At 51.0% G+C, this 22,493-nt stretch overlaps 1 protein-coding gene across 4 annotated transcripts in view; it reads right to left on the bottom strand.

The window, feature by feature from the left end:
• ZFR2 (zinc finger RNA binding protein 2) overlaps positions 1–22,493 on the bottom strand; it is a 2,121,586-nt gene that overhangs the window by 1,584,378 nt on the left and 514,715 nt on the right. The gene's annotated exons all lie outside the window — the stretch shown is intronic.

Raw genomic sequence — 22,493 nt, 5'->3', positions numbered from 1 at the left:
TGCTGAACCGACGCACACTGGAGGCGGCCCGCAGAATGCTGCCACTTCCAGATATGCCAGGCGAGTGACGCTCCTTCCTCTCAGACTGAGTGTGCAAGCAGGAGCCGCACAAAACAAGGATGCTGAGGCAGAAGGAAGGCAGCCATTGCAGGACAAAAGGAACATCCCAGCAGAGACAGAAGCAGTCGCCAGAGCAACCGCCCCTCCAAGAAGAGAAGGCTGCAGGATCCCAGGTATGCTTTGGGAAAGTTGGAGAGGGAAGCAGGCAGTCGTGTTCTGCAGCACCAAAAGGGGAGCGCGGAATGCTTTGGTTCCAAGATGCAGTAACCCGATAGAGGATTTAGCGATATACCGGAAGAAGGGAAAAACTTGTTACAAAACAGATTTAGAAACTAAAGAGAACAAAACTCAAACAAGTCCGAAAAAGGGGACCAATCAAATAATTATTTTAAAAACTTGAATGTGAATCCTGCAGAGAGATACCAAGTATCCTTGAAGGGGGACAACGGAAGGGCCAGTGGGCCTAAAGGAGATAGAAGTCATAGACAGCTGCATATTGGCACAGCAACATTTGAACACAGTGACCTAAATGGAGAAAGTACCCCAATAGAACCAGGAGGGATCACCAGATATCAACCTGAGAATAAGTCACTTGGCATACTCCAAAAACAAATACAAAACATAGGATAAAAACTTATGAAGACCCAGGAAAACACCATTGCTTTATCAGTGAAGTATAACAAAATTATTTCTTTGCAACTGTTGAGACAAACAAAACATGACTTTGTTCTATAAAGATTGCATAGGGGAGCAAGGCCAGTGAAGGCAAAAACCCTCCATCTAATCAGAGTTTACGACTTTCGGTAAACAAGACTGTGGCCCAGACACCCATGTTGGATATATACATTTTGTGTGGGGAAAGAGTCAGCTACCAGAACAAGCCGACTAACTGCTGGTTCCTATTGATTTTGTTCCTTTGGTGGTTGGGCCAGTTAGATATCATAGGTTTGGACTGATTATATCAATGATACATCCTAATCAGCACCTAAACCTTTAAGTTTGAAAGATAGTGGAGTACTTTATAGCAATAGGGGCAGGTGAGTTGTTATTTTTCTTTAACTTAAATAAACACTGCTATTAAATAAAATGTCATGTCAGAGTCCTCTTTCTGGCTCACCACATATGGTGGCAGAAGTAGGATCTGAACAAAGCGATACAGGGCTGGGAACCATGTTAGTACAATGACTACATCCCACAGCTATACTTCCCCCAGAGAGCAATTTCCGATCCTATAGGCCTTGTTTTTTAAGCACTAAAATCAAAATACATCCCAAACCCAACAACTGATCCATACTGGGGTTAGTGTTTCAACTCACCAAGGAAGCCACCAAATCAGGGATGGCATTGTGATATTCCCTTGACGTAGTGGCTGGGGTAATTGACCCGACTTTCAGGGAGAAATCCATGTAGTTCTAGATAAGTCTGGGCCCCAACCCTACACAGTCGACTTAGGTGACCCCAATGCCCAGGGAATCGTAGACCAGGCAGTAAAAAAGACCTAGAGTCAAGTTATTAGTCGATTTTACTGGCCTGGGGTATACGCAGATTTAAAGAGCTATGCCGCTGCATGCAACATTTGTCAGAAAACCGCAGCCACCCTGGTACCCCAAGCCTCTTTACAACCCTTACCGATTATTGAGGTCCCCTTTTCACAACTCTTTATAATCCTTACCAATTATTGAGGTCCCCTTTTCATGCATAGCAATGAACATAGCCCATTAGAGCCCTCTTAATTGGAGAATAAATACATCCCTGTCATTGTGGACTATGCACCCGTTATCCAGAAGCCTTTTCTTTATGGAAACGGAATAATACCAGTCAACATACACTAAAACATGAAATCCCCTTCCTATCCCACATAGGTTTTCCAAAAGAGATCCCCATATATCAAAGTACCATTTTTATGTCCTGTCTAATGGAAGAGGTAAAAGAACATCTCAACAATAAAACTCTAAGAACATTGTATACCATCCTCAGACAGGCAGACTGGTAGATCGGTTACCCAAACCCCAAAGAGATTGTTGCATAAGCTTGTACAAGCAGAGGATCGCTTTTGGGACGTGACGATACCTTGGGGACTCTTCTCTGTATGATAAACCCGTTAAACTTCCATGGGCTGTTCCCCCTTCAAACATTAGTACGGTAGGAAACCAAGAGATGTGTCAGACATGCTTAGAGAGTCCTAGGAGGAGAGTGAAGAGGCTGCCTAACCAATATCACAAAACAGCAAATAAGCTGAAGTCACATATGAAAGTATTGAGGGAAACTGTCACTCAACAACTTTCCCGAGTACAGGAGTGCCACAAAACACTACATGAGCGGCAGGCCATAGTCTGATCTTTGCCACCAACTCTTGGGGACCTCATGGAGGTCCCAGCACAACAGCACCGGCACTGCTATGAACTTTGTAATTGCACTGTCTGGGCTTTGACAGGCTCCGGTATGCGAAAAGGCTTTGCTGTGTACGGCGGGGCAGGGGTCCACTGGCCCTGTCAGCCACGCTTCTCGAGCATCTGCTTCTAGTGGTCCCTTAGAGAATGCGCCCCTGACATTCTACGCAGGATCGCTCTCATGGTTCTACCCCCGAACATTCCTATCCCTGCTTCAGTGTCCCTGTAGCAGAATGCTGCATGCCCTCACCCCCGATTTCTTTTCTTCTTGTAAAACATCTCACCTCTTCAGGTATTCTGAAGTAATTGTAACAGCTAGGCAATCTCCTTATATGTTCTCCTGTCCTCCTTTCACTGTTACTCTAACCTCATACATGCTGCCTGTGACCTCCTCTTCAATCACTGCTTAATGCTTACTCACTTGCACTGCCGGGGATGAATTTACTTGCTCCCTTTGACTGCTCACTCTCCCCCAGAACTCCCCTAACAGCCTAGGCACACTCTGTGCTTTTTCCAGTACTTTCACATGACCACTCTTCTGCAATGCCATACTGAATTATTTTCCAAGCATATGGCAAACCGATGTATGCTTGCTTACCACCATCAATCATTTTTTTCCATTATATTCTCTTAACATTTGTCCTACACCTGGCCACAATATCTCCCCCTTAAATTGCACTTTGTGCTGTAATACTTGGTTGTCCCTCATGTGGGAATGGGATAATATTGGTCCTCAATTCTGGTGGCAGGAGCAGCGTTTGAAACCTATCCATCCACTCTCACCTGAGAGTTTATTTGGCCATCAATCCCTGATGCATTCCCTATTCTTAACAGGGTAGTTATCTCTATCAGCCGCTCTTATCCGATTTTCTAAATGACCGCCTCAGCCATCTCAGTAGTCAGAATCGCACATTCATCCTGTCCTGGGTCCCCGCTAGCTCTCAGAGCAGTCTCAAATAAAATCTGCCATAATGTTCTCTTTCCCTAGGATGTAAACCACCACATAGTTGTGTTCTTGTAATCTAAGGATTTACCTTCCTTTGCTACGAGTGGCCTTCAGCATCCCATTCACAGTCAGTAATCCCCACACACCAGCCAGTAACTTTCTTTCAGGCAAGGAATACTGTCCCATCATTTTAGTCACCAGTCGATTTAAAGACTGCTGTTTTATTCAGTCATTCGCATGGACTGGATAATCTCTGCAAACATTCTGATGGGCCTGCTGTTGAACTCTTCAAACCCAAGAAAGAATTGTAGCTCTCCCTTATTAGCACACACTGGTAATTCCCTAATTGCCTGCAACAGTTCCTACTTTCGTCTATAGCCTTTCCCAGTCTCCAAGTGCCCAAAGTATTCTACGTCTTTGACACTCGTTCTATTCTATCGTTAAGCCCTTCACCTGCACCTTTTACATCATAGCTTCTAACTGACATCATGCTCCACCTTGCCCTTTCAAAAACGTAAAATCTTTCTTAGTACATGTGTCCCTTTGATCCCCTTTAAAATAGTCATCATTACACTCAAAAACACTACCATCACCGTAACAAAATGCATTCTTGGCTAGTAAAATATGTCAAAGATCGGTAATGAATGAAGCAAGATTTCTGCTTTCCTCCTCACGTGGGATCTGATGGCATGCCACCAACAGGTCTAACGTGGAAAATCTGTCCGTCCCATCAATGGTTTTAAGGATCTCAGCAATCACTGGCATCGGAATATGTTCTATCACAATGTTTTTATTACAATCAACTTTTTTGTCTGGGATACAACAAGGGGTCTAAGTCACTCAGGTTTAATTATAACTGCACCCACCAACCTCTCCAGTTCCCTCTCAACATCTTCACGCAGTGTGTAGCTATGGATCTAGATCGTGACTAACTGTTGTGGCGCCTTCTTTAAGAACAATGTGGTTTACATAACCCTTCATCCTACCCACTTTTGAGTTAAAGGCCTCTGGGAATTTACTTTCTTCTAATTTTCTAACCGTATATAATCTTAAGAAATGTTCATCACTGTTATGCTCTAACATAATGCACAAACCAGCTTGATCCTTCCAACTTTTTGGGCAAGATGACACTTCTTTGGGTTGGCTCCGAGTCCTTCTGTGTTAGGATTCATTCCAAAGCTTCCAGCCATCAACCTGTTTTTCCCTTACTATACAGACTTCCTCACCCGGATGCTCATCAGAGCGCTCACAGTCCATGAGTGCAAGCAGAACACAGAAGAAGTGGCGTTGTAACCCAGAATCAAAACATTTTTGGGTCAATTCGGTCTCCCCCCCCTTGACAGCGGCCAAACAATACAGAAATGTCACTTGACATCTGGGGTGGACAGAAAAAACTGTTATCCCTATTTCTGTACACCCATATAGTTGCCAGCTAAGTTCTCCAAGTTTTAACTTGACTGCCTGAACAGAAAGCCTAGTCAGTATTGACCTTATTGGGGAGGCGTGGCTACAAGCACCCAACATGGCCACCTGATTTAGCTGCTCTGGTGGTCCTGGGGAGCTTCTACGGTTTAGTGGCAGCCATCAGGCTCGTCGCTGCCTGTGATGATGCAGAGATGCAGGTGAACGCAAGCAGCACTGACGGGGCGGGTCTCCCACACTAGGAGGCAGCTGGCCGCTAAAAAGGCAGAAGCAGCCCTGCATGCTGTGCTGAAAGGCTTGCAGTCCCAGCGCGGGCGAGCTGAAGCCCGTGAACCGCTTCAGGAACGGGCTGAGGAAGAAACTGTGGCACAGAGCCAAACGCGGCTCAGGAAGCGGGGCTGAGAGGGCGGGGGGACCCCATGCCCTGCCGTACACAGCAAAGTCTGTTTGCATACCGGAGCCTGTCAAAGCCCAGACAGTGCTGCTGCAAATTCTGCAGCAGTGCCCACACTGCCGACGCTGTTGTGTTGAGACCTCTATGAAGCCCTCAAGAGCTGGTGGCAAACCAGAACGATCAAGGTTGCAATGCGGCCACTGGAGGAGTGGGGAAGGCACCAGTGCGAGCAGTCTGGTAAGGAAACAGTAGCCCAGCAAGTACTGCTGTGTAGTGCGGGGTCCCTGCGATGGTAGCTCAGCAACCTGCAGAGCAGCTCATCCCTGGGGAGACAACTCAATAACTAAGGTTAAGACCATAGATAGAAAGACAATACTAGAGAAAAATCATTAAAGAAACAACTTTAATATACGTAACCAAATATTCTACAGAAAGCAACAAAATAAAGAAAATCATTGAAAAACATTGGCACTTATTGTCATAGGATAGAACCTTGGGAAATCTTTGTATATCTTCATCAATGTTAGCATACACCAGGAGTAAAAACATCAAAGACATGTTAATACGGAGCAATGCCCAAGTTCAAAAGAAAAAATCTAAAAGAAAGGGTACATATCCCTGTTTGAACTGCTCTAACTGCAACATGGTCCAAAAAGGAGATATTATATTTCACCCAAATTCAGGAAACAAAATCTATTTGAAGAATTATGCAACATGTGAAACGTAATATACAGCATCAAACGCCCCTGTGGCAAATATTACGTGTGACAGACTACAAGAAAGGCAAAACTGCAGTGGAATGAACACCGGTCAAATATACGTAGCAGTAACAGCAAATGTCCGGTATCCAGACATTTTAAAGAATCAAAGCACCAGATAGCACAAATTAAATTTTGAAACAAGAAAAGGAGTAAATGTGGATATCAATAGACTTTTAAATCAAAAAGAAACCTATTGGATAGACAGACTTAACTCTTTGTATCCTGGAGGATTCAATGAAGAATGTAATTACACATGCTTTCTTCAACTTTTCTAACTTTTGAATGGACAAAACAAAAAGAAGGAACAAGTTACTTACCTGTAACTGTTGAAAGAGAAGGGTTTGTTGCTCCCGGCTATCTTGCTAAAAATAAATATTTTCAACACTTTGGTTGGTACGAAGTTAATTCGTTTATTGTTCGGTGTTTTCCGGTGATTGTTTCTAAATACATGTGTTTATGAGAAACACTATTAAGAACTTTGTTAAGCAAGTTGAGGTCAGCCGACACGTGTTTCGACCTTACGGTCGTTCTCAAGGCTGAACAATATTCAATTAGTGATCAGGTAGTGAAATATTACAATTTTTCAGTCGTGGTGTTTTAGGTGATGTGCAAACATAGCGATAGGTAACAACATGACATCAAAACACATTGATGTGTTGATATATAGACATTTTGAAAAGGGAAGAAAAACATTGGAAGAAAAGGAGAGAGGAAAAGACGAGAGAGGTAAGTAGCTGGTTAGAATTGGGCTTGTGGTGAAATAGATTGAGGTAATTGCCTCTTACCCAGTTGCGGTTTGCTGTGTGCCCTCCGTGGGGTTCTGTATTGTAAACTGTCCTTTACGGCAGTCCTGGCTCCTGTTGGGCCCTGAGAGAGAAGGAATTACAGGGGGTTGAAGGGATAGGTGGGATCTTGAAAAGGGGAAAGATTTTAGATAAAGATATTACTACTATTAATACTGCCAACGCGCACAACAGGTGAAACTACACAAGGGCTATTCAGGAAAAGCCCTTGATGTTTTCCACCGGTTTCCTGTGCAATGATCACAGCCAACTTAAACTTAAAATAAACGAATGGGAACAGTGACGCACCATGGGGGGATCTTTCCCCTTTTCAAGATCCCACCTATCCCTTCAACCCCCTGTAATTCCTTCTCTCTCAGGGCCCAACAGGAGCCAGGACTGCCGTAAAGGACAGTTTACAATACAGAACCCCACGGAGGGCACACAGCAAACCGCAACTGGGTAAGAGGCAATTACCTCAATCTATTTCACCACAAGCCCAATTCTAACCAGCTACTTACCTCTCTCGTCTTTTCCTCTCTCCTTTTCTTCCAATGTTTTTCTTCCCTTTTCAAAATGTCTATATATCAACACATCAATGTGTTTTGATGTCATGTTGTTACCTATCACTATGTTTGCACATCACCTAAAACACCACGACTGAAAAATTGTAATATTTCACTACCTGATCACTAATTGAATATTGTTCAGCCTTGAGAACGACCGTAAGGTCGAAACACGTGTCGGCTGACCTCAACTTGCTTAACAAAGTTCTTAATAGTGTTTCTCATAAACACATGTATTTAGAAACAATCACCGGAAAACACCGAACAATAAACGAATTAACTTCGTACCAACCAAAGTGTTGAAAATATTTATTTTTAGCAAGATAGCCGGGAGCAACAAACCCTTCTCTTTCAACTTACCAAACTGGGGCTTAGGCTAAACCCCAAGACCGCTCCTGTGATCTTGCCTAAACTTGAAACAACAATATAATTGGAGCTTAGCACTGGCAGGTTCCATTCCTAGAGCCTAAAACCCACCTTACCTGTAACTGTTGTTCTCCAGCATGGGTCTGGCATGGATTCACATGCTCATGAAAATTCCCCGTCGTCAGGCTGGGAAATCCTCGGTAAAGAAAAAACCAGTATCAGTTTCGTTTCTGATCTGTCTTTCGTAGTAATAACCAATCACTGGTCTCTGCGTCATACTGACCACAGCCAATGACTGCCCTCTACCTAAGCACCGCCTCTGGCAGCCATCTTCAGATTTGGAAGCACGTGAAGTGGCAGTATGACCAAGTGAAGAGCCGCAGAGGGGTAGGCGGGAGGGTTCGCATGTGAATCCATGCCAGACCCATGCTGGAGAACAACAGTTACAGGTAAGTAACTTGTTCCTTCTCCAGCATGGGGTCTGGCATGGATTCACATGCTCATGAATAAAGAATACATAGCAGTACACACATGCACAACCACGGGAGGTGGCAAAGGCTCAACATTAAGCATCACATCAACTCAACATTAAGCATCTTACCTCCTCACCAGGCTCACCTCAGGCGAACAGGTTGCGCAGCACTGCTTGGCCGACCCTGGACTCCTCCCTGGAATCCCGGTCGACGCAGTAGAATTTCGTGAAGGTGTGCGTCGACCTCCACGTAGCAGCCCTGCATATGTCCAGCAGGGGCACACCAGAAAGGAACGCCGTGGTAGCTGCGATCGCTCTGGTGGAATGGGCTCTCGGACGGCCAGGCAGCGGTCGGTTTGCCAACCGGTGACAGCACATGATACAGCCGGAGAGCCATCTGGAGATGGAAGCCTTCGAGAGAGCCTTCCCCTGATTGACAGGTCCAAAGTTCACAAAGAGTTGTGACGTCTTCCGAAAACCCTTCGTGCGGTCCACGTAGAACTTCAGCGCTCTAGCTACATCCAGCGAGTGCAAAGTCCTCTCAGCCGGCGATGAAGGCGACGGGAAGAACACAGGTAACACCAAGGGTTCGTTGAGATGGAAGTCCGACGGTACCTTGGGCATGAAGGAGGGGTGCGTCCTGAGCACTACCCTCGTGTCGTGGAAAGTCAAGTACGGGGCCTTGCAGGAAAGGGCCCGGATCTCTCCCACTCGTCGTGCGGAGGTGATGGCCACAAGAAAAGCTGTTTTCCACGATAGAAACTTCAACGGGGCCGAGTGCAGAGGCTCGAACGGAGGTCCCATGAGCTTGGTCAGCACCACGTTGAGCTCCCATGCCGGGGCCGGAGCCTTCACCGGCGAGAACGATCTGAACAGTCCCTTCATGAACTCTTTCACCAGACGAGACCACAATGACGTCCGCCCCGTGGTTCTGGTGTATCGGGAGATCGTAGCAAGATGAATCTTGATGGACGCGTGTGCCAGACCAGCTTTGGCCAGCGTCAGCAGGTACGGCAGTACTTGGGGAGCCGTAATCCGTAGAGGGTTAATCTTCTGTGCGTGGCACCAGACAGAGAACCTCTTCCATTTGTGTCCGTAGCATTTAAGAGTCGAGGACGCCCTGGCCTTTGCAAGAACCTCTCTGCAATCGGCCGGTATGTCGTATCCTCCAAACTCTAGCGCTGCAGGAGCCAGGCCTGCAAGTTCAGCGACTTCAGGTCGTGGTGGAGGATGGCGCCTCCTTCCCTGGAGAGTAGATCCGCGTCCGCCGGCAGCTTGATCGGCGGGGACGCTGACAAGTCCAGAAGGTCCGGGAACCATATCTGCCTCGGCCACGCAGGTGCGAAGAGGATCATCCTGCACCGTGACCTCTTGAGCTGGTTGACGAGCCGGATTAGCAGAGGCAAGGGAGGGAACGCGTAGAGGAACAGGCCCTCCCAGGGGAACGAGAACGCATCGCCCATGCTCCTCGTCTGGGGAAACCTGCTGGCGAACCTCCGGCACTTGGTGTTCGTCGCCGTCGCGAACAGGTCGATCTGGGGTGTGCCCCACCGTCGGAAGAGGCGATCCACCAGATCCTGCCGTAGTTCCCACTCGTGGCACGAGCGCAGCTCCCTGCTGAGTGAGTCGGCGATGGTGTTTTTTATCCCTGCCAGATGAAATGGCACCAGAAAAATCCCTTGGGCGACGGCCCAATGCCACAGGTCCTGCGCCTCCTTGGACAGCGCTGGGGACCTGGTTCCGCCCTGTTTCCTGATGTAAAACATGGTGGTGGTGTTGTCGGTGAAGATCCTCACCACCTTGCCCTTGAGGGATGGAAGGAAGGACCTGAGGGCCCAAAACACTGCACGGAGCTCCAGGACGTTGATATGCAGGGACTTCTCCGTCGGGAGCCAGAGTCCCCTTGCGTGCAGATTTTCGGTGTGCGCTCCCCACCCTTCCAGGGAGGCATCCGTGGTCACAGTCTCCTGGTGGGCTGGGGTCTGGAAGTCCATGCCCGCCGTCAGATGCGCGCGGGTGCCCCACCACCGTATCGCTCGTCGGAAACTCTCGTCGAGCTTGATCCTTTCCTCGAAGCTGCCCGTCGTCTGGATCCAGCGCGCATCCAGGAATTCTTGCAACGGGCGCATCCGGAGCCTGCACATGGGAATGAGGTAGATGCAGGAAGACATCATCCCGAGGAGGGACTTGATGGACCTCACCTTGGCCGCGTCGGCCACCAACATCCGTTGCACCTTGCCCAAGATGGTCCTGGCCCTCTCCTCCGACGGGGAGGCCAGAAGGGACACTGTGTCGAGCCTCGCTCCCAGAAACAGTGCGACTTGCGCGGGCACCAGGTGGGATTTGGCGTAGTTCACGGAGAATCCCAGGTCCGTGAGGAGTTGGACGGTCCTTGCCGTGTGGACCACGGCGAGCTCCCTCGTCTTGGCGCGGATGAGCCAGTCGTCCAGGTAGGGGTAGACGTGAATCCCCTCGCGGCGCAGCTGCGCCGCCACCGGTGCGAGGCACTTGGTGAATACCCTGGGTGCCGACCGTAGTCCGAAGGGAAGGGCTTTGAACTGGTAATGACGCCCTTGGACCACGAATCTGAGGAATTTTCGGTGGCCCTTTAGGATGGGAATGTGGAAGTAGGCATCCTCCAAATCCAACGACGATAGGAAGTCTCCTTCCTCCAGCTGACCCAGGACGTGCTGGAGGGTGACCATCCGGAACTTCTGCGCCTTGATGAACTTGTTCAGACGTCGCAGGTCTAGGATGGGGCGCCATCCTCCCGTCTTCTTCTTCACGAGGAAGTATCGCGAGTAGACTCCGGAGCTCCGAAGCCTCTTTGGGACGAGTTCGATGGCGCCCTTTCTGAGCATCGCCTTTACCTCCAGGAGAAGTTGAGGGACGTGAAGTTCTTTCCTGGCCACGGGGGGGACGCGCGGGCACCTTCTTAGAAACTCGAGCGCGTGGCCCCGGGCCAGGGCGTCCAGCACCCAACGGTCGGTGGAGATGGACTCCCACACGCTGACGAAGCCCGCCAGCCGGCCTCCCACCGGGGTGCTTCGGTGGGGGCCCGACCCCACGGCCGGTTCAATCCTGCTTGGACGCGGCCTTGCCGCCTTGACCTCCTTGGCGACGACGGCGGGGTCCGCTAGACTTGCCTCGTCCTCTGTAGGCCTCTTGCGACGACGAGCGGGCCGCTTGACGGTAGGAAGCGAAACCGCCGCCGGAACCTTTGGAGGCGCCCTTGCCTCCGCCGCTCCGAAAGGGCGTTCGTCGTTGCTGCAGGACTCCAAGGGCCCTGGCCGTCTCAGTATCCGCCTTGATGGCCTGAAGGGAATCGTCCACTGTCTTCCCAAACAGGTTGTTCCCGTCGAAGGGCATGTCCAGGACTCTGGTCTGGACGTCCTGCCGAAAGTCCGTAGCTTTGAGCCATCCACGACGTCGAAGGCAAACGCCGTTGCCCAGCTGGCGGAACCCAGTGTCGGCGATGTCCGTCGCCACGGTGATGGCATGGTCCGACGCCACCTCACCTTCCTGCAGGATCTCAAGGGCCTCCGCCCTCTTGTCGTCCGGCAGAAAATCCAGCAGGGGAGCTATCTTGTACCAGAGCTCCCTGTCGTAGCGGGCCACGATAGCCAAGGCGTTGGCCGCTTTAATCGTCGTCGCTGCCGACGAGATGACTCTACGTCCCATAGCATCCAATTTCTTTCCCTCGCCGTCCGGCGGGGAAGTCGATGTGGAGGCCGCACCCCCCCCCCCCGCTTTCTTCCTGGCTGCCGCGGAGACGACGGAGTCCGGGGTAGGCTGCGCCCGGAGGCATAGGGGGGCCGTGTCCGGGACCCGGTACTTTTTCTCGTACCGGTCTCTTCTAGCTGGCGTCGTGGAAGGGTTCTTGAGGAGGGAAAGGCCCTCATCCCAAATGTCGTCCAACAGAGGCACTGCGAGGACCGTCTTCCTCTTGGCCTCGCGCCGCTGATAAAGGAAGCCTTCCTTTTTCTTCTCCTCAGGGCAGAGTTGGAAAAGCTCGGACGCCCTGGAGATCATGGAGTGGAAAGATCCGATCTCGTCGGGCGGAGAAGCCCTGGTGGGAGGCGACGACGGAAAATCCTCGTCGTATGCCTCGTCGTCCGTACCCGTCGCTGCCGTGTCAGTCCCCGTATCATCCCCTCGGGTGGACGGGGAGGAGGGCTGGACGGGGCGCGACGGTTGAAAAGGAGGTGGTGGATGGATCCTTCTTTTCTTGGTAGGGGGAACACCAGAAGGTCCCGGTTCTGGATCCCCCGACGGGAGAGGTTCCTCCGTCGGTAACGGTAGCCTCGTCCTTATCTCGGAGCATAAGGACTGTATGGCCAACAAAATGGCCGCCGAGTTGTCTTGCGGCGCTGGCAGAGGGGAATCCGACGGGCGAGCAGGGGCCCCGTCGGTATCCTCGACGATGTCGTCGTCGTCACCTGCGTCGGGGTCCATTCCGACGGGCTGGCCTTCTTCCACGCCTAGGCCGTGGCTTAAGACCTCGATCAGCTCCTCTTCTGAGGTTGAGGCCGAATCTACGACGACGCCCTGCCCCCCCTTCTTCTTCCCCACGGAGGGTTTCACGGGGGTCCTATCGATGGGCACAAAGGAAGACTCCCTCCGAGGAGGCAGGGAGATTCTGGGCCCTGAGGTCGCCACCGCTGGTGTAGCCACCACAGGCTGAGCCAGGGCCGCCGCGACCGTTTCGATAGAGGGCTTGGTCGGATGGATCAAGGCCTTCACCACCTTAGGTGCGCTCACCGCCTTATCCTTGAGGGAGGGGGCACTGCCACGCTCCTCCTCTGCCTTAGAGCTCGACCGGGGCCTCTCCAGGAGCTTCGCCGGGTGCTCGGCCTTCCTCTTACCCGACCCAGAGCGTTGGCTCGTGGTTGATGGTGCCGGGGAGGGTGCGCCCTGCCTGGCGCCCGTAGAGCCCGACCGTTCGGCGCTCCCGGTGCCAGCGGACTCGCGGTGCTTGGCCTTATGTTGGGCCCCCGTCGCCGGGGCGCCCTCAAAGGTCTTAGAAGACCGCTCGGATTTCTTCTTCTTCTCGCCAGACGGGCTCTTACCCTCCAGCCAGTTGGCGAGACGTTGATGGCGGTCCTTCATGGTCCGTTCCGACATGTTGCCGCAAAACGCACAGTCCTTCTCCACGTGCGTCTTGTCCTCATGAAGGCAGTAAAGGCAGAAAGAGTGTTCGTCCTCCTTGAAGACGTTCTGCAGCTGGCATCCAGGGCAGACCCTGAACAGCTTTCCGGGCGTCGAGCTTCCCTTCTCCTGGGCCATCTCCGAGACCGGGCCTGAGAAGCTTCTGGAGTCCTCCGAAGCGTAGCTCGACGAAATCTTCACCCTTGAGGGGCACAGATGAATCCGACACGGGTCCCCGTTGATCGGATGTAGGATCGGTGGAGCTTGAGGCTCTTTTGACCGAAAGAATCGAAGTTTTTTTGTGAAAAAGCGCGAAAAAAAGCACTAACGCTCGAGAGCAATAGCACGAGGATCCCAACACATGAACGTGCGGTAAAAATCTGAAGATGGCTGCCAGAGGCGGTGCTTAGGTAGAGGGCAGTCATTGGCTGTGGTCAGTATGACGCAGAGACCAGTGATTGGTTATTACTACGAAAGACAGATCAGAAACGAAACTGATACTGGTTTTTTCTTTACCGAGGATTCCCAGCCTGACGACGGGGAATATTCATGAGCATGTGAATCCATGCCAGACCCCATGCTGGAGAAACTGGGCATCAAAGACTTTGTAATGCAACCACAATTCTATGTAGGTGTAACGCATTAACGATATGTGAAAAGCTGTAAGAGAACTTATTCATTTACAGCATCCCAGTATGTTTTTCTATCTTTACTCTTCACCTGTTAGCAACAAAAACAAGAATGCCATTTGAATTCAATGTACAGCACGTTGTAAGAATTAGATCTATTTACTGAGACATTTCAGTACATTCATGGTTATAGATCATGCATACGAATGAAGGAGCTTGAAAAGTGACTTAAAGCTCATATCCCACAATTGATTTAACACAATCCACCATCTGCCACCATTTCATGGACAAATGTTTATTTCATTCGAATTGTGTCACACTCACCTGTGTCTCTGCAGGAGCGATGGATGAGCCTCCCTTGACCCAGAGTCTTCACTTCCCCCGTTTCACCCGGAGGAATACCTTGATCTTTAGTAGGGTGTGCACTCCATCCTGCATCTGCAGGGGCGCGATTCACTCATGTGGTTGGTGCCAATGTCTGTAGGCTGAGTTCAGATGCCTTCACAGCGAGGCCGAGAGTTCAAGGTGCCAGTTTCTTCACTGGCAAGAAAGTCCTTCCCACAAGTGAACGTTGCACATAGAATTATGAGTGTCCAAAATTGTCCGTATTGTCTTTGTTTGCCGGTAATTTTGTGGGTGAGTAGCGATGCGTGTAGAAGCTAGCTGCTGGTAGGTTTGGACAGCGCCTTCAATTCTAGCACGCCTGGTAAAGTCTCTCCCTTTCCCTTGCAGGAGAAATTATGTGGTATTAGGGCCTCGAATCCGGGTTCAGCGCTACTGGAGACTTGGTGGTTCGGTAAGTTTGCACGGAGGATTTTGGTAAGTATGCACCGCGTAGAGAGAGAGAGAGCGCAGTGAAGCAAGTGTCCACATTATTGGAGCGAGCGCAATAAATGAACAAGTTACTTTCTTACCTGGTAACGTTCTTTCGATGGGATGGTCCGACGACGTATTCCATATCTATGACATGTAATCACCACAGCTGTGCTGCTTCGGAAACTTTTTTCGGCGTCTGCGTCCTGCGTCGATGATGTTGATGCGCCGTCGTCGAGGACCTCCTCCGACGTCCGACGTCATCCGATGTGATAAGTAGGACGCACGACGCCCGTAGCCTCAGTTGTAGTTTTTTCCCCCAGAACGTGTGACATTAGTCAACTGCCAGTCAGACACAAAGCCTTGCGGAACGTAAACTGCAATCGCAAAAGAAATTCTGCAGCGGGGAAGGCAGGGCGGGAGCGATATGGAATACGTCGTCGGACCATCCCATCGAAAGAACGTTACCAGGTAAGAAAGTAACTTGTTCTTCGAGGGGATTGGGTCCTCCGACGTATTCCATATCTATGACAGACTCCCAAAGCAGTACCAGAGCAAGGAGGAGGGAAAGAATTTAGAATCAAAATTTAGAATAGCCAATCAAATAGCAGAGCAAAGGACCGCCTTGCCAAAGGCCAGATCCTGTGCTCAGATGGAATCGAGGGAATAGTGACGTACAAATGTATGTACTGAAGCCAGGTGGCAGCATCATAGATGTTGCGAATAGGAACACCCCCCTCTGCAGGGCAGTAGATGCAGCCATACCCCTGGTAGAATGGGCCCGCAAGCCAGCCGGTGGGTCCTTACCCGCCAAGCGATAACACTCCGAGATGGCCAAAATAATCCAGCGAGACAAAGTCTGTTTCGTCACAGCTTGCCCCAAACGCTTTCCAGCGTAACCAATAAAGAGTTGATCGTCCACTCTGACCCGGGACATGCGTGAAACATAAAAGCTTAAAGCTCTCCTAGGATCAAGCCTATGGAGCCTCTCCTCTTCCTTACCAGGATGCGGAGGAGGATAGAAAGCTGGAAGAACAACCTTCTGGGCCAAATGAAATTCCGTCACTACCTTGGGAAGAAAAGAAGGACGAACTCTAAGGACAACCCTGTCCTTGTGAAATACAGTGAAGGGTGGCTTAACTGAAAGTGCCTGTAACTCACTCACTCTGCGAGCGGAAGTAACCGCAACTAAAAACACAGTTTTCAGAGTTAACAGCCTCAAAGGGCAAGAATGTAAAGGCTCAAACGGCGCACCCATAAGAAATTTAAGAACAAGGTTTAAATCCCAACTGGGCACCAGGAAAGGTGACGGAGGGAACACATTAGTGAGCCGTTTCAGAAACTGTGAAATTAAAAGGATTTTAAAGTAAGAACACTCTTCAGACGAGCGCTTAAAGATGGACAGCGCCGCCAGGTAACCTTTAATGGTACCTACTTGCAAGCCCCTGTGGGCCAAAGAAAGTAAAAAGGACAGAACCATGGGGATGTCACATGCAAAAGGATCCACATTCTGAACTCTGCACCAGTCACAGAACTTACGCCAACGGCAACGGTACAGAGACTTTGTTGCTGGCCTTCGGGCCGAAAGCAACACCTCCATCACGTCTTCAGGGAGGTCCCAATCCGTATACCTCAACCTTTCAGAAGCCAAGCGTGAAGGTTGAGGGATCTGACCTCTGGATGGAGAACCTGACCCCCTTCCCGTGAGAGCAGATCGTCTAGGTAGGGAAGACGACGTGGAGGGCAGATGAACAAGTCGAGAAGGTCCGGGTACCACGTCCTCCGAGCCCACGCCGGAGCAATGAGGATCATCCGGGAACCGAACTTCCTTAACCTCCGCAGCACTTGCGGGATGACGGGGACTGGAGGAAACGCATACAGCAGCGGGAATGACCACTCCACCACAAACGCGTCTCCCAAGGCTCCTTTTGGAGAAAATTCCCGCAAGCAAAACCTTTCGCACTTCCGGTTGACACTGGAGGCGAAGAGATCCACTTGAGGGGTCCCCCAAAGGGCGAAGATCTCCAGGAGAATCTCCTGAGCCAACTCCCACTCGTGAGAGATCGCGCTCTGCCTGCTCAGAGCGTCCGCCGTCACGTTTTCGTCTCCGGCCAGATGAACTGCCGAGATCGAAACTCCCTGCTGGATGGCCCACAACTCGAGCTGCATCGCCTCCCTGCACAGAGGAAGTGACCCTGCCCTCCCCTTTTTGTTGAGGTAGTGCATGGCCACTGTGTTGTCCGTCAGGATCAGGACACTCTGTCCTCGCACAGTCGGCAGAAAAGCCTTCAGGGCAAGCCTGACGGCCCTCACCTCCAACAGATTGATATGGAGTCTGGACTCCGACGGAGACCAACGACCGCTAACTGTCAGCCCGTTGGCATGAGCTCACCATCCGGTGAGGGATGCATCCGTCACGATCGTCGCCTCCGGCCAGGGAAGCCAAAATGGAGCCCCCTTCAACAAGTTGCCTTCGACGGCCCACCACAGAAGGTCCCGGGCGACCGAGGGCGGCACCTGAACCGGGTCCGACATCCTGCCGGAGGACTGCGACCATTGCGTCTTGAGCGCCCACTGCAAAGATCTCATCCGCAGGCGAGCCTCTGGCACCAGAAGAATGCAGGATGCCATGAGGCCGAGCAACCTCAAGAACTCGAACGCTGGGAGCGTCTGGGCATGCTGAAACTTGTGCACCATCTGCCGAATGTGAAGAGCCCTCACCTGGGGAGGGAAGTGTTGAGCACTGCTCCGATGTACTGGAGCCGCTGTGTTGGCGTCAAATGGGACTTCTTTAAATTGAGGGAGAAGCCCAGCCTGTGAAGGGAGTGGCAGGTGACGGACAGATGATCCAGGACTTGCTCGGGAGAGCTCCCCCTGATCAACCAATCGTCCAGGTAGGGGTAGACGTGAATCCCCCCTTGCCTGAGATGCGCTGCCGCCACCACCACCATGAGCTTGGTGAAAACCCTTGGGGCGGAGGTCAATCCGAACGGCAGGACCCGAAACTGAAAGTGCGAGTCGCCAACCGCGAACCTCAGGTACTTCTTGTGCTTGGGATGGATTGGCACATGGAAGTAAGCATCCTTGAGGTCGAGAGACACCAACCAGTCCTGAAGTTGAAGGGCCTGGAGGACTTGAGAAAGAGTCACCATCTTGAACTTGTCCTTCCTGAGGAGTTTGTTCAAACCGCGAAAGTCCATGATGGGTCTCAATCCCCCGTCTTTCTTTGAAATCAAAAAATAAGGGGAATACCATCCCTTGTTCCTCTCCGCTACAGGCACCAGTTCTATGGTGCCTTTCTCCCGCAGGGCTTGAATTTCCTGCGCAAGGAGCGGATCCGGACTCTTCAAAGAGAGGTTCCCTGGTGGATTGTCGTGAGGCCTCTGCCGTGGGTTATGATCTCCAGAACCCACACATCCGAAGTAATGGCTTGGCACTCTACAAGATGCTGCGCCAGCCTTCCCCCAACCGGCGAACCATGGGACCTTGCCTCATGACTAAGTGGTAGCAGCTGCGGCGTAGCCTGAGGGCAAAGAGCAACTGCCCGAGCGGCCTTGGCACTTCGAGTACCTTTGTTTCCACCTCTGGCACTCTTACAATGGCCTCTTTGACTTCTAGCTCCCCTCGCTTTACTGAAGGACGAGTAATAGCGAAAGGAACCTCCCCTCCATTGCTGTCCCCTAGGATGAAGCCAGGCTTCCGCAACCACGGAAACCTGCGCATTACGGTGCTTGCCGCCATGGACCTGCTGACACAATCCGCCAAGTCCAAACCCGACTGAACGGCCTCACACATAGCATCCTTGCCATCCTGAACCATAGCAAGGAAACCATCCCGTTCGCCCCCTTCGGGAATAAAATCAGCAGCTAATGCAACACAGTTCCACAGAGTGTGTGTGAAACGAGACAAGGCACAAATGGAGTTGGCCGCCTGAAGCGCCATACCCCCCCAAAGAAAACACTTTCTTCGCCCAGCCGTCAAAACGTTTGTCGTCCCTATCCGGAGGGATGGTAGGATACGACGCCTGCTTTGCCGGGGCCGTAGCCGCCTGCTCCACCAAACTCTCCGGGGTGGGGTGCCTAGACAAGTAGCAGGGGTCGCTACTGGCTGAACGGTGTTTTCGCGACAAATACTTGCCCACTGCCGGGAGACTCTCCAGAGCAGTCCAAGCCGCCGCCACCCTTCTCTGCAGAGCCATATGAAAAGGCAAAACCGGGCCAGTGGGTGGACCGAGATCAAGGATGTCCGTGAGATCATCCTGAACGAACTCCCCTTGGGAAGCTGACCAACCCAAGTACTCGGTAACCTGAGACATAAGGCGTAGATATGAAGAATCGGAATGAGTGACAGGCTCCGGCTGACAAAACTCCACCTCCGGAGAGGTGTCCAATCCACTGGCATCATGCAGCGATTGCCTCAGGTCATCAAACTGGCTATGGCCCGAGATAAGGTCATCTGGAACCGTAACCGGAACCAGGCCGCCATTAGAGCCTTCATCACCCTCTAAAATGTACTCCAGGCGGGGAGAGGAAGACCTCTGTGGACCAAAGCAGTGCCGGCCCTTAGCCATCGCCTTTCTAGGGTCAAACCCCGTGCCACGGGGCCCCTCCGACAGCACCGCCTCGAAAGGCGTCGAGGGCCTCGAACAAGTCGGCGTCGACAGAAAAGGCATCGAGGGCGCCAAACAAGTCGGCGCCGGCGTCGTCAGAAAAGGCGCCGACGTCGAGCGAATCGGCGTCAACGTCAGCTGCAGCGCCGCCAGCATCGGCAGCGTCGACACAGTCCTCGGAGCTGGAGCTCCGAGCGTGTCTCTCGACAACCTAGGCGCCGACGGCGTCGACGACCCCCTCGGAGGCGGAGCCTCGAGAGAAATAGTTGATGACCTCCACGCCACAGTCGTCTACGTCTTCTTTGAAGACGGCACAGGATCACACGGTCTCGAGCGCGTCGAAGACCGGGACCTGGCACGGGCATGGCGAGAACTGCTACCCTTGTCCGAGCGGGACCTCCCCCGCGAGCCGTGCCGACCACCCGAGCCCGAAGGCGTACGAGCGGTGTCTCTCGACCGGTGCCGACCGGCCCCACTCGGAGGCGCGGCCGGACCGGTGCCCTGCGATTCAAGAATCGCTAGCATCTGCTTCCCGAAGGAAGCCCATTCCTCCGGTGTCGCTTGCATGGAGGGATAAGCGACCCGCCGACGTGCGGAGTCCTCGGAAGAGGACGGGGAAGGCGACCTATGCTGGCACTTCCGGGAATGCCTCGAAGAAGCGGAGGAGTGGCGAGACAGACTCCTGGAAGGAGACCTACTGGACTTCCGACGATGACGCGGAGAGTTGCCCCTCGAGTCATCCGTCAAAAGCCCCGCAGACCTCGACTTCCAGGGCTTAGACACCAAGCCTACCGACAGCTTCTTCTTGCGTTCCCGCAAGGCCTTTGCCGTGAGCGACTGGCAGTCGACACAGTCGTCCGTATCGTGGGCCTCCCCGAGGCACCAGAGGAAGGCGTTGTGCGAGTCCGTGACCGACATCTTGGACCCACAGTCCGCGCAGTTCTTGAAGCCCGGACGCAGGGTTGAAGATGAGAAAGACATTGCCACGAGCAGGTCTTCACAACAAACCGAACAGGTTCAACGAACCGAGAATAGAAAACAGCAAACTCCAACGAGTCGAGGCGTACCGAGATTCACGAAGCGAACACGTTTGCGGAAAAAACAGAACTGAGGCTACGGGCGTTGTGCGTCCTACTTATCACATCGGGTGACGTCGGCCGTCGGAGGAGGTCCTCGGGGACAGCGCATCGACGTCATCGACGCAGGCGCCAAAGATTTTCCGAAGCAGCACAGCTGTGGACATTACCTGTCATAGATATGGAATACGTCGGAGGACCCAATCCCCTCGAAAGGGTTTTGACAGCAGAGAAATCTAAGAGACAGAAGGAGGATGTATTTGAATTATTGATAATGTTGTAGCTTACTGGATGATGGTCTTCGCATTATCCTTGAGACCTGAGCTTACTCGGGTGTCTGAAGCTGGATGAGTATTTTGCCCTGTTTGGTTGCAAATAGTTGGCAATTTTTTGGAAGGTTGAAGGGGCGCAGGGAGGGAGAGGTAGAGGCGGGGGGAATTTGCTCATGCAAGTTCAAATTTTTTGATGGTGCGGGTGGAGGGGGAGGCGGGAGAACTATCCGCCTAGGGCAAGGTTGAAATTAATGAGTGGGGTATGGATGAACTGACAATCGGCACTTTAAATGTTAAGGGGCTTAATGCCCCAACCAAAAGGTCATTAACATACAATATGTTTCGCAAAACCGACTGCCAGTCCTTTTACTACAGGTATCTCATTTTAAACAAGGGATAGAGCGCCCACTGAGGGGGAAAGAAATAGGGCAAATGTACTGGGCCTCGCATAAAGATAATAAAAGGAAGGGGTTGCGATTGTTTTGCCAAGGGCTTTTCAAATGAAAGAAGTACAGGTCAAGAGGGGCTTTGGGGTGAGGTTTCTGGTGATTAAGGGGCGTTATGAAAGCGCACTGATCACAATAGTCACGCTATATGCACTTAACTGTTTAGAATCAGTATTCCGGATACATCACGCAGTAGACTCCATTTGATAATTATATACTTATCCAAGGTGGTTGTAGACCAGGAAGATATATAGCCCGATTCATTGAATTATTTGCGTGAAAAATGCTGATTTTCGCGCCTTTCTGCCCAAAAATCCCCATAGTTCAAACAGGGATTTTCGGGCAGAAAGGCACGCTAATCTGCGTTTTTCACGCAAATAATTCCATGAATCAGGCTGAAAGACTTTACATACATCCGGCCTCCATAACTTTGCTGACTATGCACAGGTTACTGTCGGAAGAGATACATATAACAGACTATGAGTATATATAAAGTTCAGTTCTATTTAGAACTATGGAATATCATCGAGAAGTGGAAAGTAGTAAACACCTCGTTATGTTCGTCACTTTGTCCACCTTTAGACAGAGTACATCAAAGTGAAAGCAGAAGAATACACAAATTAAATTACTGCTCCTGACGAAAGGATCATAATCCCGAAACATGTAGAGCTATTTTTATGACACAAGCTACACATTATAGTGTACATGTTGATTATTTTTAACCAGTTTATTACTTGCAGTGAGGCTTAAAATATGTATGAATTATGATGATTTTATTTTCTTCAATAGCATTACTTTGGATTCTAAAACTTGAATCTCTGAATTATCGAATTACTGACTTGACTTCTTTGATTTACTTACATATACCTTCAATTGAGAGTGTTGATACACACATTTTGGGTGTGCAGGGGACGTGAATGTTGCACAGCTACAGAAAGAGCCCTACTAGATGAGGAAATCGCAATAGAAGTCACCGAAGTTATAAAACAAATTAAAGCAGGGATAGCATTGGGAGAAGATGGGTACACCACTGATTTCTACAAACAATTTCAGGAGGTATTGGCGTCACCGATTACAAAACTTTTCAGCACCATTAGTGGGGCCGGGAAGATACCACCCTCTTTTCTGGAGGCCATAATCGCAACAATACTCAAACCAGGTAAGGGTCCCACACAATGCTCAGGGTTATAGGCCCATCTCACTAAGCAACGTTTACGCTTAGATATTCACAAGGGTGTTAGCGTCCCGATTGAAAGTGCACCTTCCTAGGCTGATCCATCCTGATCAGACAGGATTTAGCTTAAGTAGACAGGGCTCAGATAATTTATGAAAAGAGCCTTC

Source organism: Ambystoma mexicanum, chromosome 1p (assembly GCF_040938575.1).
Source record: "Ambystoma mexicanum isolate Mex_15411 chromosome 1p, UKY_AmexF1_1, whole genome shotgun sequence".
NCBI lineage: Eukaryota > Metazoa > Chordata > Amphibia > Caudata > Ambystomatidae > Ambystoma > Ambystoma mexicanum.
Note: the sequence above shows the minus strand (reverse complement) of the source record. Positions and strands in the feature narration are given on the sequence as shown.